The sequence below is a fragment of the Tiliqua scincoides genome, chromosome 1 (assembly GCF_035046505.1).
Source record: "Tiliqua scincoides isolate rTilSci1 chromosome 1, rTilSci1.hap2, whole genome shotgun sequence".
Lineage (NCBI taxonomy): Eukaryota > Metazoa > Chordata > Lepidosauria > Squamata > Scincidae > Tiliqua > Tiliqua scincoides.
Window position 1 is genome coordinate 26,455,982 of NC_089821.1, and position 14,676 is coordinate 26,470,657.

General features: G+C 41.9%; 1 protein-coding gene and 1 pseudogene across 2 annotated transcripts in view; both read right to left on the reverse strand.

Moving 5' to 3' along the window:
- TSPAN18 (tetraspanin 18) overlaps positions 1-14,676 on the reverse strand; it is a 218,573-nt gene that overhangs the window by 105,407 nt on the left and 98,490 nt on the right. The gene's annotated exons all lie outside the window — the stretch shown is intronic.
- On the reverse strand, positions 6,148-6,267 carry LOC136637319 (5S ribosomal RNA; annotated as a pseudogene).

The following is a 14,676-nucleotide window of genomic DNA, read 5'->3' on the forward strand; positions in this document are numbered from 1 at the left end:
AAAATCCTAGCTTCACCTATTGCTTTTCTTTTGCTATTCTGTTATGTTACCACATTACATGATTTTAATATGTCACACTGTATATTTTCATCACCAACTTATTCTTGGTATGACATTTTATTATGAATTAGGGATATTTTTGTATGGTCTCTGCACCGACACCGACAGTCAGAAAGCTGTACAAGCCAGAAACTGATTTGCCACCTCCTGTGCTGTGAGAACTAGGCCACAGTGATTCATAACCCAGCTTATGCATGGCTATGGATGTTATTTCCCTGTGGCAGTTCACACTAAAGTCACTGAAACAGAATGCTGCAGAGGTCAGGTGAACAGCTGACAGAAGTAGTAACTGTATAAATGAATATACCTGGAATATCACTCAGCACAGAGGTAAATCAGAAGTAACGTTTTAGGTTGCAACCCTATACACACCTGAAAGTAAGTATCATGGAATAAAATGTTATTTATTTCTGAGTAAACATGTAGAGCAGTGTTTCTCAAACTGTGGTTTGGGACCCACGAGGTAGGTTGCTAGCCAAGTTCAGGTGGGTCCCATTCATTTCAATATTTTATTTTTAATCTATTAGACTTGATGCTACCATGGTATGTGACTGCATTTGGGGAAATGTTACACATCTGTACTTTTAACAGGTTACTATGTATATTCTTTTAACAAAGACAGTAAATAGGACTAACTCATGGATAAGTGCAGGTAGGATTGCAGCCTAGGATTGTGAAAAGTTTTCCTGCTTGATGATGTCACTTCCGGTCTTGACATCACTTCCGGGGGGTCCTGACAGATTCTCATTCTAAAAAGTGGGTCGCAGTGCTAAGTGTGTGAGAACCACTAATGTAGAGATTGCACCCTTAGTAAAGTTTGAATCAGCCCACTGCCTCTCTTTTAAACACATGCTTCTGAAGAGGTCTGAAGTACATTTTACATATTTCAGTTCTCTTAGTTCCCATCTCTTGTTAAAGACAACAAAGTGTTCAGCTGCAGACATATAAAAACATTTATGTACACACTAAACTTTAACCCATCTGGTCTAATTGTGATCCTCCTTGGAGAATAATGAATGTGGATTTCCAGACCTCTGTACATTTAAATTCCCCATAAAGTGAAATTAAAATAGAGTTTCTTTTCAAAAAGGAAAAAAAAACAACTTTAATATTATTTATGTTGGGTATTCAATTCTGCCAATGGAATTTCTTAAAACCAGACTGTGGTTCCTATTAGTTCTATGGCAATTTAAGCTCATATTACCAGAGCTAGTGGCTAAATATCAGAACTGCAAACGAGTAACAGGAAAAAGGATGCAAAAATAAATGACAGATTTGGCAAACGATGTTACTTTCCAGTAACATAATCTGCACTCAGAGCCAACTCAGGGCCCGATCCAATCCAATTTTCCAGTGCCAGTGCAGCTGTGCAAATGGGGTGTGCACTGCATCCTGTGGTAGGGAGGCAATCACAGTGAGGTATGGGAACATTTGTTTCCTTGCCTTGGGGCTACATTGCGGCTGCACTGGGCTGGAAATTTGGGTAGGATTGGGCCCTTGGTGGCCAATAATTCAAATTAAATCTACAGCTGAGGCTGCAATCCTATACAGGTTGTTCCTTGTTATCCATGTGTTCTGTTCCAGAACCCCAGAGGGCTAAAAAAATCAGTGGATACTACAAATAAGTGGAAAAATATCCTTAACCCATTTCTGCCCAGCCCACAGGTGTACATATTTGATCCCTGTTGAGTATATGCAACATTGGTCAGAAATGGGCTGAAGACCCACTTCCAGGTTTCTTGCTCTTCCGCTGTTGCCCCAGAATGCATTATGGGGCAACAACGAAGGAGCAAGAAACCTGGAAGTCGGTCTTTAAAGCTATCTTTAACCCCGAAAAGCTTGCAACTAGTGCAGTTTAACAGTGTGAAGACAGGAAATTGGATTTTAGGGCTTTTTTGCTTGTTACAAAGCATTTAAAGGTGGACCCCGGTATCAGTGGTAAGTCAAATCAGTGGATGCCGAGGTCCCACCTGCTCACATTTACCTGGGTGTAAGTATCACTGAATTAAATGCAAATTACTTCTGAATAGACATGCATAGGATTGTGCTGAAAGTTGTAAAGTAAAGCAAAGGTTTCACAGATGGAAATAACAGGAACCATCCTGATCTTTGGCTGATTCTCTGGGTGATTATTTGAACTGATTATGTATCACTGATCTCTTCAGAAGGACTTAGTTGGATTTTATTTCAGCTTAACGTTTAGCCTAGTAAAAAAAAATTCCAAAATACCAAACACAATTTCACAGAAAATACTGTCACAAAAACTTATGCTCACTATAGGTTATCATTAAGTTATTTTACTATGGCTAAAACTGTAATCAGTTCAATGTGGCAAAGGTTAACAGATTTTCCCACAATACTCTATTGACACAGTGGAAAGTTGAAGGTTGCAGCTGGAACACTTTAAACCTCTTTTTTACAACTCACCAGATGCACAAAGGGAAAGGAAGTTATAGTGGCCCTATGAGATTTTGATTGAAGATGTCAAATCTATGGGTCGTGGCAGAAAGAAGGATAGGTCTATCAGTGGTTATTAGCCATGGCTGTTGGAAATTATATGTCCATGTACAGAAAAAATATAACTTTAAAATTACCACATACTGGGGTCAAACAACAAGGGTCCTATCTCCATCATTTCCTGATGGCAGGCATCAGGTTCACGCTGTGACAGAAAGAATGTTATGCTAGATGAAACCTTGGATCCAATACCCAAGAGTGTCACACAGCAAGGCAGTTTCTTAAAAAACAATTGACTCTTGCAATTTTGTTTAATAATCTATTACAAACTAGATTAACGTTGTCAATGCATTCTCGTTACAGAACACCTACTCCCTCTCCCATGAGCGTCTCAGATGCTTGTCATAACCCAGTTTGTAATTACAGTAGTTGCAATTGCTGTTACGTTAATAAACATACACATAACTAAAAATGCTTGCATAATTAATATAGTCTCCTGGTAAGAGACTGACAGCTCAGTCCTAACCAATTCTCCAGTGCTGATGCAGCCATGCCAGCAGAGCACAGGCTGCATTCTGTAATGGGGACACAGTCATGGAGACCTCCTCAAGGTAAGGGAGCATTTGTTTCCTTACTTCGGGGCTGCATTGCAGCAGCAGCTGCACTGGAAAGTTGGTTAGGAAGGGGGTGTGAGGCTGCAATCCTAAATACACTTGCCTAGAAATAAATCCCATTGAATTCAGTAGGACATAACTTCCATTTAGACATGCACAGGACTATCTGAGATTTCAGATTTATGCAGACATAAATGCATCTGATTTATGTCCAGTGGTGTACCATGGATTTTTTTTGTGTGTGCTATCAATATGGACAGCCTAAAGTGGTATTTGCTGAATAACACCACCAAAACACGAAACGGGGCTTCTAAAATGACAAAATGCGAAATCCCACTCAATTAACAAAACAACACCATCATGTACCTATTAAAGTGACTGTGGATCATCCAGAGTGCTTCTGACTGAGTTTCTAAGCCCCAAACTCCCTTCGAGTTCTGCTGCTTTAAATGGCTGAGCAGGCTCAGAATCATACAAAGAAAATGCATGGAGCTCTATGGAAAGTGAAACTGAGCCACAGTCGTGAGTGCCTTGGTCCACTGGAAAGGGCAGACCAAGAGGAATGCAAAACCACTAGAATTGTCCTGATCTGATGAACACGGGCCCCAAAAACACTTGAGAAGGAAGTTCCTTCCTCCAAGCTGATAAATAAATGCATTGCACCCAGTGGAAGACGAAACTGAGCTTACTCACAAGTAAGCAAATGTTTAATAGTTCTTTGGTTTGGTTATTTTTCCCTTGCATTTTAAAACCCGTTAGTCTCCATAGCAATTCAATGCTATGTTCAATTCTGTTGGTTCAAGTTGCTATCGTCTCAATGTTTTAATTTGGCAATGTTTTGATTTTGTTTGGGTTTGGCAGCATTGGGTTCATTATAGCTGTTAACAGAAGTAGCACGCAAATCTTAATTGGCTCCTGTAAGTTTGATTCAAGTAGTTGCCTATGTAGTTCACCACTTTCAGCCTTTTTTGGGTTTTTTTTTTGGGGGGGGGGCGGATAACACTTTCATCCATTAAAAAATAAAACTGTTTTAGACTGCCTCTAGCTATCAGACACAATAGTAATATCCAGAGGTATACCAGAAATGAAACATTATAACCCACATGCTGTGTAGAATTATAATTCCTCTGGTTTACGTCTCTGGAGCTGTACAGCGTGAAAGACAATAATCAGTAGTGCTCCTTTACCATATACAGTACAAACACGTGTAGGCATTACTGTTCCCATAAGAATGGGGAAAACAGCCTTGTTTGCATGAATGAAGCGACAGACTCAATCCCATGCATCTCTAGGTAAAATGACCTCACATGGCAGGGCTAGAAAATATCTGTACCTCAGATCTTGGAGAACTGTTCTGAGTCACAGTATATAGTACTCTAACAGACTTTGCTTAAGGAAGACCTTACGAAGCTCATAAATCCCATATACACAGAAAATGATTTAATATTACATTTCCACACACCCCCAACACCTTTATACAATCATATATTGAGCTGTGGCACTGGGGATTGGGCTGTGACACAGCATGGATAAAGCTGCATCTTTGCAACTGTGCTGGGACATTCTTTCAGTCCTTCACCTGTTGTGTCAGCAATGCAGAACACTCTCACCACTCACTATATTTCTAGGAATATATAATGGAAAACTCGGCATCTAATTATCACCACTGATCGAAGCTCAAATCGCATAGCTGTGAGGTGCGATGCCCAAAGCACAAACCAGTTGAACTGAAGTAATTGGATTTTAAACAATATAGGCTTGCTTTACTAGTGTTAACTCTCCCATTTAAGCACTTGGCTTTGTGTGTTTGTTTTTTATGAATCATTTGCTTGCGTCTCAGGCACGACCCATATTTTGATACATATCAAAGTTTTGCAAATCCCTAGGAAACCTCTAAACCAGCATAAGTGTGATGGTAAATCTTAGGTATAATTGAGACAAGTTCCTTTCTTTCACTCGGAGTGCTTAAAACTCACAAAAGAACAAGACAGCAGTTGCTGCAGCTCTCAGAATATGGAATCCAATGCCTTAATTATCTCTTAGCGAGTTATATCAACTCTGCAGTTTGCCCCAGTATTCTACAGCTTGACAAAAGGCAGCTGTCATTTTACGCGAGCGTATTTTCACTTGTTGAAGTAAATTGCACAGGATATAATCACACATAAAAGAAGATTTTATTAAAAGGATATTTATTTTATTAGCATCAGTGTGTTGGAAACATGATCTTTCTGATAACTTGCAAATTGCTCCATCTTCCTATCTCATGCCCAGAATTACCCATGAAAAAGCAAACAATGGTGGCAGCAGAGGAAGCTGTGGCACGTGCGAGTCTTTCTGACAACAAGTGTAGCACCCAGAAAGGAAGAAATAGTTTATTAAAATGTGTAACCAACAATTCCCTATTCTTATAACTATTCGTAACTATTCTTATTCCCCTAGGGGCTGGGGATAAGAATAGGCCCTCAGTTTGGCTGTACTTGTCGTAAGAAGCGACTAAACAGCCACCGGGCAGATGGGACTCATTAGCCTGGGAAGGCAGCTCATCTGTGAGAAGGAAAACTCTGATCCCAAACCGCCACTGCCTTGTGGCTACATCCAGTTATGGAAGAGGCTTCAGGAGTCAACCTCGAGGCAAAATCCGGAGCCGGAGTCCCTGAGGCAGTTCATGGCTGAACACAGTCACGTTCTGGCAACTCCTGCGACGCAGCTGGAACCAACCGTATTGGCTTCTGCCTTTCCATTGGACCATTCCAGCGACGTGGAGAGGGGGGATTTGCTGCATGGGTAACAGCCTATCCTCCATACCCACTTTACCCAGGCTTCGCGCACTGGAGAGGACACTCTGTCCCAGAACCACCATTCAGAGCGTGACACCATAGTCTTCCGAGACTGAAGGATGCCAACAAACCAACAAAAAACCAACAAAAATAGTATCATTGTAACTGGTAACAGCATCAACTTCCTGTTCCAACAGGACAATGGTTGGCAACCTTCAGTCTCAAAAGACTATGGTATAAGCCTACAGCACCCAGTAGTCCCAGACAGTCTCCCATCCAAGTACTAACCAGGCCTGACCCTGCTTAGCTTCCGAGATCAGATGAGATCGGGCGTGTGCAGGGTAACAGTTGCTGCCAACAGGACAAACATGTCGGTATTTTATTTTGCTGCAAAACAACCTAGGGGAGGTGCTTGCATGTTTATCACTCACATATTTATTGCTGTGTGCTGGTCAAGCGGGTCTCCTGGTGCCTGGTCTTTGCCTAGTCTCTCACGCTACCATTTTCACATAGTCTGTTTGATCTCTCTCTCTCTCTCTCTCTCTCTCTCTCACACACACACACACACACACACACACACACACACCCCTGTACCTTGCTTAGGGATGTTTTTATGATGTAGGTGAGAATTCTTTTTTCCCAAGGAAAAATTGTTCCATGGCTTTTTTACAAACTGATAGCAGCAACTGTTACCCTGCACATGCCTGATCTTGTCTTATCTTGGAAGCTAAGCAGGGTCAGGCCTGGTTAGTACTTGGATGGGAGACCGCCTGGGAATACCGGGTGCTGTAGGCTTATACCAAAGTCTTTCGAGACTGAAGGTTGCCAACCATTTTTTTTAGCACAAGTGGAACTTTACAACTTTAGTTCAGTTGCAATGCCCACCACACTGAAGCTGTATAGTTCCACTTGTCCTGTCGGTTTGTAAATTAGGAAACTCAGGGTACAATCCTAACCAGGTCTACTCAGAAGTCAGTCCTATTTGTTCAATGGGGCTTACTCTCAGGAAAGTGTGGTTAGGATTGCGGCCTTAGGTGCTTCGTTCCTACCATACTGAATTCCGGTAGATATTATACAGTACTGATTCTGAAAAGAGTCAATTTGTTGTAAGGAAAGACAAGTAAAAACCCCTCAGTGTCACTGATGGACAGCCTTTCTGATACAAGATAACTGATTATACTGAAAAGAAAGAACAATAGTGAGAAAAACACTCAAAGGCAAAGACGATGCAAACTTTGAAAGTCAACAACATGCACGTCTTGGTTGTATTGCATGCTACACACTGTAGACGCCCAGATTTTACATTAGGAGTGGCTGGATGGTTTTATATACATGACAATGCAACATCGTTAAAAAATAGAGAAATTAAAAGGAAAAATCTAACAAGCGTATATCACTTAGAAAAAGAGAAAAGAGGAAAGGTGCCAAAAAGCAACCCTGCTTCACACCTTTTTCAACAGAGATTCTGGATGTCAACTTCCCAACCAATATGCATTTAACCTGACAGGTCATCCAAGTGTGGAGCTTCAGACTAGAACAGAGCAATCATCATACAACCTCTGTAACACTGAAAATTTTATTTTTCATATATATTCTTAATAAACACTTGTTTTAATGCTTATAAGACCAGGTCAATGCACACAGCAGGATGAGGTGGAGAACTTCTAAGGGGATAGAATGGATTATAACATTTAAGACTGCAATATGGCTCACAGTATTTGAAATGCCTCAAGTGCCCTAAACTCTTTACAAGTAGAGAAAGGAAACAGGAGAGTGGGCTGGTCTAGAATCCTTCTCCCTGCTGTTTAATTTTTCATTTTTACAAGGATGTGTGTTAGATGTCAAAAGACAAGCCCAAAGGGGTGGAGTGCCTCAGGAATACGGTTGGAGGGATGATTGGTTCCCTCTGGTCCTGCTTTCACAGAATTTTTTCCCCACTGTTTGAAGAAGTAAACTTCCAGTCAGTGATATCATCGTCTAGAAAGACATTTTATTATTTTACAGCAAGCAAAAAAGAGCACCTAAGTTTCCTACTTTACCACACTCTTGCACCCATCACACACCTTCCTTACCCACTGGTCAGGTATGCTGCAGTGCTGACACAGCCAAGATTAGGAGAGTGTAATTGAGTAGGTCTCAGTTAATTCTTTGGGATTCTTCTTTTATTCCATTTAGAGCAGGGGTGCCCAAACCCTGGCCCTGGGGCCACTTGCGGCACTCAAGGCCTCTCAATGTGGCCCTCAGGGAGCCCCAGTCTCCAATGAGCCTCTGGCCCTCTGGAGATTTGTTGGAGTCCACACTGGCCCGACGCAACTGCTCCCAGAGTGAAGACGACTGTTTGACCTCTCGCGTGAGCTGTGGGATGAGGGCTCCCTCCACTGCTTGTTGTTTCACGTCTGTGATGCTGCAGCAGCAGCAAAGGAAAGGCCAGCCTTGCTTTGTGCAAGGCCTTTTATAGGCTATTGCAAGACCTGCATTCATTCATATAAGTTCATCTTATATGAAGATGCAATATGCATCTTATATGAAGATGCAATAAGAGCTACTGCAAGACCTGCATTCATTCATATAAGTTCATCTTTAATGTATTCATTTATGTAAACTTATGTAAATTTATTCAAATTTTAAATGTAAATTAATTCTTTTTTCCCCCCGGCCCCCGACACAATGTCAGAGAGATGATGTGGCCCTCCTGCCAAAAACTTTGGACACCCCTGATCTAGAGCACTGTTTCCCAACCAGTGGTACTTGAGTGGTACTCTGGTGGTACTTGCAGGACCTCTGGACACCTGGTATCCAGTAGCGAGACCAGGAACGCAACACGACAAACAGCACTAGGAGGCTTGGTATAGAGGGCAGAGCTCCAAAGCATGCTTTCCTGTTGGTGTTTGTCTTGTTACATCCGGCCTCCCAACCTAGAAGTAACTGGCAACGATCATCATCAGTTACTTCCAGTGGTACTTTGAATAGGTGGACCATGTGAAGTGGTATGGCAGAGAACAAACCTTGAGAAACACTGGTCTAGACAGTCCTTCCTGGAACCGACCCTCTCTCAGGTGGGCCCCTCCTTCCATGTCACCTGTCACCTGGTCCAGGATGGGTTCTGGACTTATAAATCCCAGGTTGACTTGTTCCTTAAATGACAATGCCCTCTGTATACCCCCCCCCGAGTTCCTCTTTGTCAGCTTGCACTAGATTCCAGGACCATTGCCGCCTCCCCAGCCCCCGCATAGCTTTGGGCTCTGATAAGGCTGTCAACAGGATGCATCTGGTGGAGGTGCCTCAGGTTCATGGGACCTTTTGCTGCTCATTTATATGAGCTGCTGTTAGCAATCAGAGTCTGTGAGTACATCTAAGTTTACCAGTTACGCTGACCCAGCTCCCAACTTCCTTACTCATCTCCAGCCATCTTTCACCATGCTCTGGCACTGACCAGTGCTCCTCTTGCTTGAACAGCAACCCACGTGCATTCCTCATACAGTCCTATAATTTATCTTGTTACTAGCCACGTGCCTTACAGCAGTGATATGAAACATTTTTCCATCTCCCAGAGCACTGACAAGGTGCTAAAACTGTCAAGGCACATCATTGTTTTTTGACAACTGGCAAGGTACACCACACTGTCTGTAAGGGCTCACATCCCCCAATGGCCCTACTAATACATGACCCTCTCCCAAACTCCCAATTTCACTCGAACCTATGGATCATTCACGGCACACCAATGTGCCATGGCATACTGGTTAAAAATCACTACCTAAAAGAGCAGTTAACTGAAAAGAGTAGTTAGCAAAATATGGGGCAAAGGTAATGACTTTTACACAGATCTTCTTCCAAGACACCTTTTTAGGTGTTTTTTGTCTGTTTTCAACACAGAAAAGCATTTAAATTTTATCTTCATTTCATTTCACCTTTATTGGCATAAACAGTCCATCAAGTAAACAAAATTAAAACATCCAAGGTTGCAACCAGTCATTGCTCAGGATCAGTGTGTGAGGGAATAGAAATACAGAGGAATTTATGCCTTGACAGCAATGCAAATAAATATTTTGCAACATTTATTGAGCGACACTCATTTCTCCCATGTAGCAAGTACCGAACCAAGTCCGTATCCAAACCATGAAAGTTTTCCAGAAATGGGAACATAAATCGATGGCATAAATCAATATAGTGGGGACTCCTCGGCTTCAATTGCTTTATCCATATCTTTTTTCTGAGGCAAAAGCCCTCTAAGCTTTTCAAATTACTTCTTTCAGACTTGAGAAGCATCCATCGCTGTGGAAATGTCAGATAAGTTAATGATTTTGAGTGTCTGTTCAAACACTTCAAAGTTTGAAGCCAGGCTGCAAAGGGAAGCGGCAGAGCCACACAGAAAGATCTGAGGACGGTCCTCATCTCAAACCTCCTCATATTCAAGTGGAAGCCTGAGTGTTCACTCAGTTACACCATCAAAATCAGCAGCAGGTACCACATCAGATGAGAGTGAAAGGGATGGACCAAGGCTCTTTATCATATTTGAAAAATGATTTACTTTTTTATTTGCAAGACATTCATCCATGTCTATCTACCATAAGAAAATAATATAAGAACATATATATTCTACTATATTTGTTCCATTTTCTGGTAGCTCTAAGGGCAGGAGAGTGCATGCAGAGAGAGAAGCAGCGGAAGCCTATAATACTTCCATCTACAAGCTAGACATTCTCCATCAGTTATGAACAAAAGCAGGGATACACGCCTTTAAGCAACATACACACACTCAAACCTCTCTTATCCAACTGTGCTAACTTCGGTAAAAGAGGAAGCATTCTGCTCCTTAAAGAACCCATATTAAAGCTTTCTTTACTAGGAACATAGAAAAAGTCATGCTGAATCAGGCCAAAGGTCCATCCAATCCAGCATTCTGTTTTCCACAGTGCCCCACCAGTTGTCTCTGGAAGGCTCACAAGCAGGAAAGAAAGGACTAATTCTCTCTCATCATTGTTCTTCTGAAGCATATTATTGCTGGATCTGGAGGTAAAGCATAGCCATGAGTAGTAGCTACTGCTAGACCCGTCATCCAAGAAATTGGCCAATGTTACATCAAAGCCATCAAAGCCAGTAGCCATTGCACTTTGTGGCAATGAATTCCACAGATTAATTCTATGCTGTGCAAATGAGGACCTCCTTTTGTTTGTCCTCAGTCCCTTGCCAATCAGATGGTCCGGTTCTAGTATTCTGAGAGAGGAAGAAAAACTTCTCTCTCTCCACTTTCTTCAAATTTCACATAATATTATATGTCTCAATCATGTCCCCCTCCCACCCTCATAACTGACATTCTCCTAAGCCAAGAAAGCATCAAATAATGGAGCTTTTCCATATGAAGAGGGCTTTCCAGGCATCTGATCATTTTGGATGCCTTCTGCATGTTTTTCAGCTCAACCATACTTTTGGGGTATGATTACCAAACCTATACACATTATCTCAGATGTGACCATACCATAGATTTGTATAGGGATATTATAAAATTCCCAGTCGTATTCTCTTGCCTAATGCCCTCTACCATACAATTTGCCTTCTTCAGAGATGCCTCATTTTCAACATTTTCACTGAGCTACACACAACACAAGATCTTTCTCTTGGTTCTGTCACAGACAGCTCAAACTTCATTAGTGAAGCTGAAGTTCCAATTTTTTATGTCCTGCTGTTTATAACCTTACATATATTTACCCTGAAGAAGTTCACAACTAGTCCTATAATGGAACAGTGATTCAAACTGCAGGGAATCTTAAAGGAGTCCAAGAAAGAGAGATTTGTAGAGTAAATTTTTTTCTGTCCATTACCCTGGGATTTCACAAAAGTGACTTTTAGTAGTGCTATACTCTGTTTTACTTAGCATAAAAGTTAATTAATAGTCAGTAGTTAATTCATTCTGACATAGCGGCATCTACTGCTGCAGCAAATTTTGGTTTCTTCATGAAAAATATGAAAAACTATACACCAGATGATCCTGCTTATCCATCCTACTATTTGTTCATCTTCTTAATGCAAGAAAAATGGTAAGGAGATCAATCCTCTCAAGACAGAAACAGCCAGTTTACTGTAGGAGCTTTTGTACTTGCTCTTAATAAAGTACCTAAGTTATAATGCCTTCTATTCCGTGGAGTTTATTCAAGCAGAGTTATTAGTTTATAAAGCTTAATTAATCTGCCCTTAAGCCCCATGAGGATACTTTTATTTTTGGTTAATTAAAAGTTGCTAATTTTAACTATTTGCTTTTAATTTTGCTTAACTTAGCAAGGGCACTTTTAATCTGATACAACTCATTTACTTTGCACGTGTACGTGTTGAGTTTGTATAAAACTTCACCACCTACATAAGCCTTTAAGAAGTCCCCAATTTACAGTCTGTACTTGAGATTCATCCAAAATAAATGAGAATGGGAACACAGCTTGAAGTCAAACTACAAGCCCACCTGAAACCTGTTAGGCATGCTGGAGACACTTTCTTATACACAGTGATGTTTGTTACCCTTCCCTTGTCTGATACTATGCCAACTAATTCAACTGTTGTGAATTCAACCTTGTAGAGATACAATAAGCTATATGTGAAGAACATACCCCAAGCCATGTCAGGGACAAACCTTCAACTAATAGCTTAGGCTTAATAGGAAAGTCACAAAAATGTACGCAAAAGACTACTACAATAAGGCACAAAAATGTATTAATCCAAGAGAACAAATCTGTTCTCACTTGTGTTCTGGGCTAACAGTCTTTCTTCAGTTAAACTTCTGATTTCAATTGCAGCAACTTACAAGGATAATTCAAATAAACATAGCTGCATTAAATTTAAAAGAGTCTCTCTGATTCTCAATAGCAGAAGTCAACAGCAAGTTAATGGACAGATGGAATTCAGCAGGGGTGAGGCAAGCTTTAGAGTAAGTTTGATTTTATCTGGTTTTAATGCATTATATACAGTCAGTTCTCATTATCCACTAGGGTTACCCTAGTGGATAGTGAATTTGCAGATAACAAACCACTGATCTTAAGGGATCAATGGGGTTAGGTACAAGGGGGGAAAAGGGGTACCCTCTCTGTCATCGGAAGAAACCAGCAGAGACCCTCAGGAAGCCAGCAGAGTGCAGCAGGAAGTGCCAAAATGTCTCTGAATGCAGAGATATTTGAGCAGGAGGTCTGGCTTAGAGTGTAGAACCACCATTAAGCCCGAAGATATCATCCAAAGGTCACCAGTTTGGGATCACCAGAATGTTCCATGAACAGTGAAACCTTGAGAAGTGACTGACAAGCTAAGCTGAGCTATTCCACTTGCTCTTTGGTAAGAGCAAAGAAGCCGTCTCCGCTGTCCTTCAGTGAGAGAGAAGGAGCTGTTTGTCAGCCAGCATGGAGGCAACCATGGCCAGAAGTGATACCAGACTGTGAAAGATCCATCTGGAATGTTGTTGTTCTTGAAAGATTAGAAACAGAATCTCGTATTATTCTTGTATCAAAGAAGCAACGCAATGGCCAATAAAGGCCACTTGGTTATTATTGTTATTACGTTGCAGAGACCTTCTGGAGATTCAGGGAAACTTCCACCAGCCATTTTAAAGGGGTCCCTGCTAGTCACAGGTGCCATTCTGAAGGTCCCTGCAGCCTCCAGAAGGTCTTTGCATAGCAGATAATGAGAACAACCGACACAGTTAGACTTAATCAACATAATTCTGTCCACAGGCTTAGTAAATGCTGTTTTAATAAGTATAAGCGTTATAAAAATAATTCACACACATACACTGTCTTTGCCTGTAACGTTTGGTCTTAGTAGTTGGCAACCTTCAGTCTCGAAAGACTATGGTATTGCGCTCTGAATGGTGGTTCTTGAACAGCGTCTACGTGTGGCTGAAAAGGTCGATTCGGGAGTGACAATCCCTTCCACACTGGGAGCAAGTGCAGTCTGTCCCTGGTCTGTCTCCCTGGCTATGGGCCTTCCTTCTTTGCCTCTTTGCCTCAGTCTGTTGGTCAAGTGCCTCTTCAAACTGAAAGAGGCCATGCTGCACAGTCTGCCTCCAAGCGGGCCACTCAGAGGCCAGGGTTTCCCACTTGTTGAGGTCCATCCCTAAGGCCTTCAGATCCCTCTTGCAGATGCCCTTGTATCGCAGATGTGGTCTACCTGTAGGGCGCTTTCCTTGCACGAGTTCTCCATAGAGGAGATCCTTTGGGATCCAGCCATCATCCATTCTCACAACATGACCAAGCCAACGCAGGCATCTCTGTTTCAGCAGTGCATACATGCTAGGGATTCCAGCACGTTCCAGGACTGTGTTGTTTGGAACTTTGTCCTGCCAGGTGATGCCGAGGATGCGTCGGAGGCAGCGCATGTGGAAAGCGTTCAGTTTCCTCTCTTGTTGTGAGCGAAGAATCCATGACTCGCTGCAGTACAGAAGTGTACTCAAGACGCAAGCTCTGTAGACCTGGATCTTGGTATGTTCCGTCAGCTTCTTGTTGGACCAGACTCTCTTTGTGAGTCTGGAAAGTTTGGTCTTAATGGTGTTAGAATTTTGGTTATGTTTAAACATGTGCAGATTGAGCAATCCAGCTACTGAAAATTAGACTTGCCTCTCCACAAAATTCTTTCATTTCATCATGGGGGGGGGGGGCCTTCCCTTGCCTGAGAAAAGCAGCAGTATCATTTCCCCACAGAATGTGTCCCATTGCAGCACTGTCAGGAAAAATCCTCAATTGGAGCACCCAAAGTTACCAAAGTATCTGCCCCTGTTTAAATGTTGTAAAGTGCCC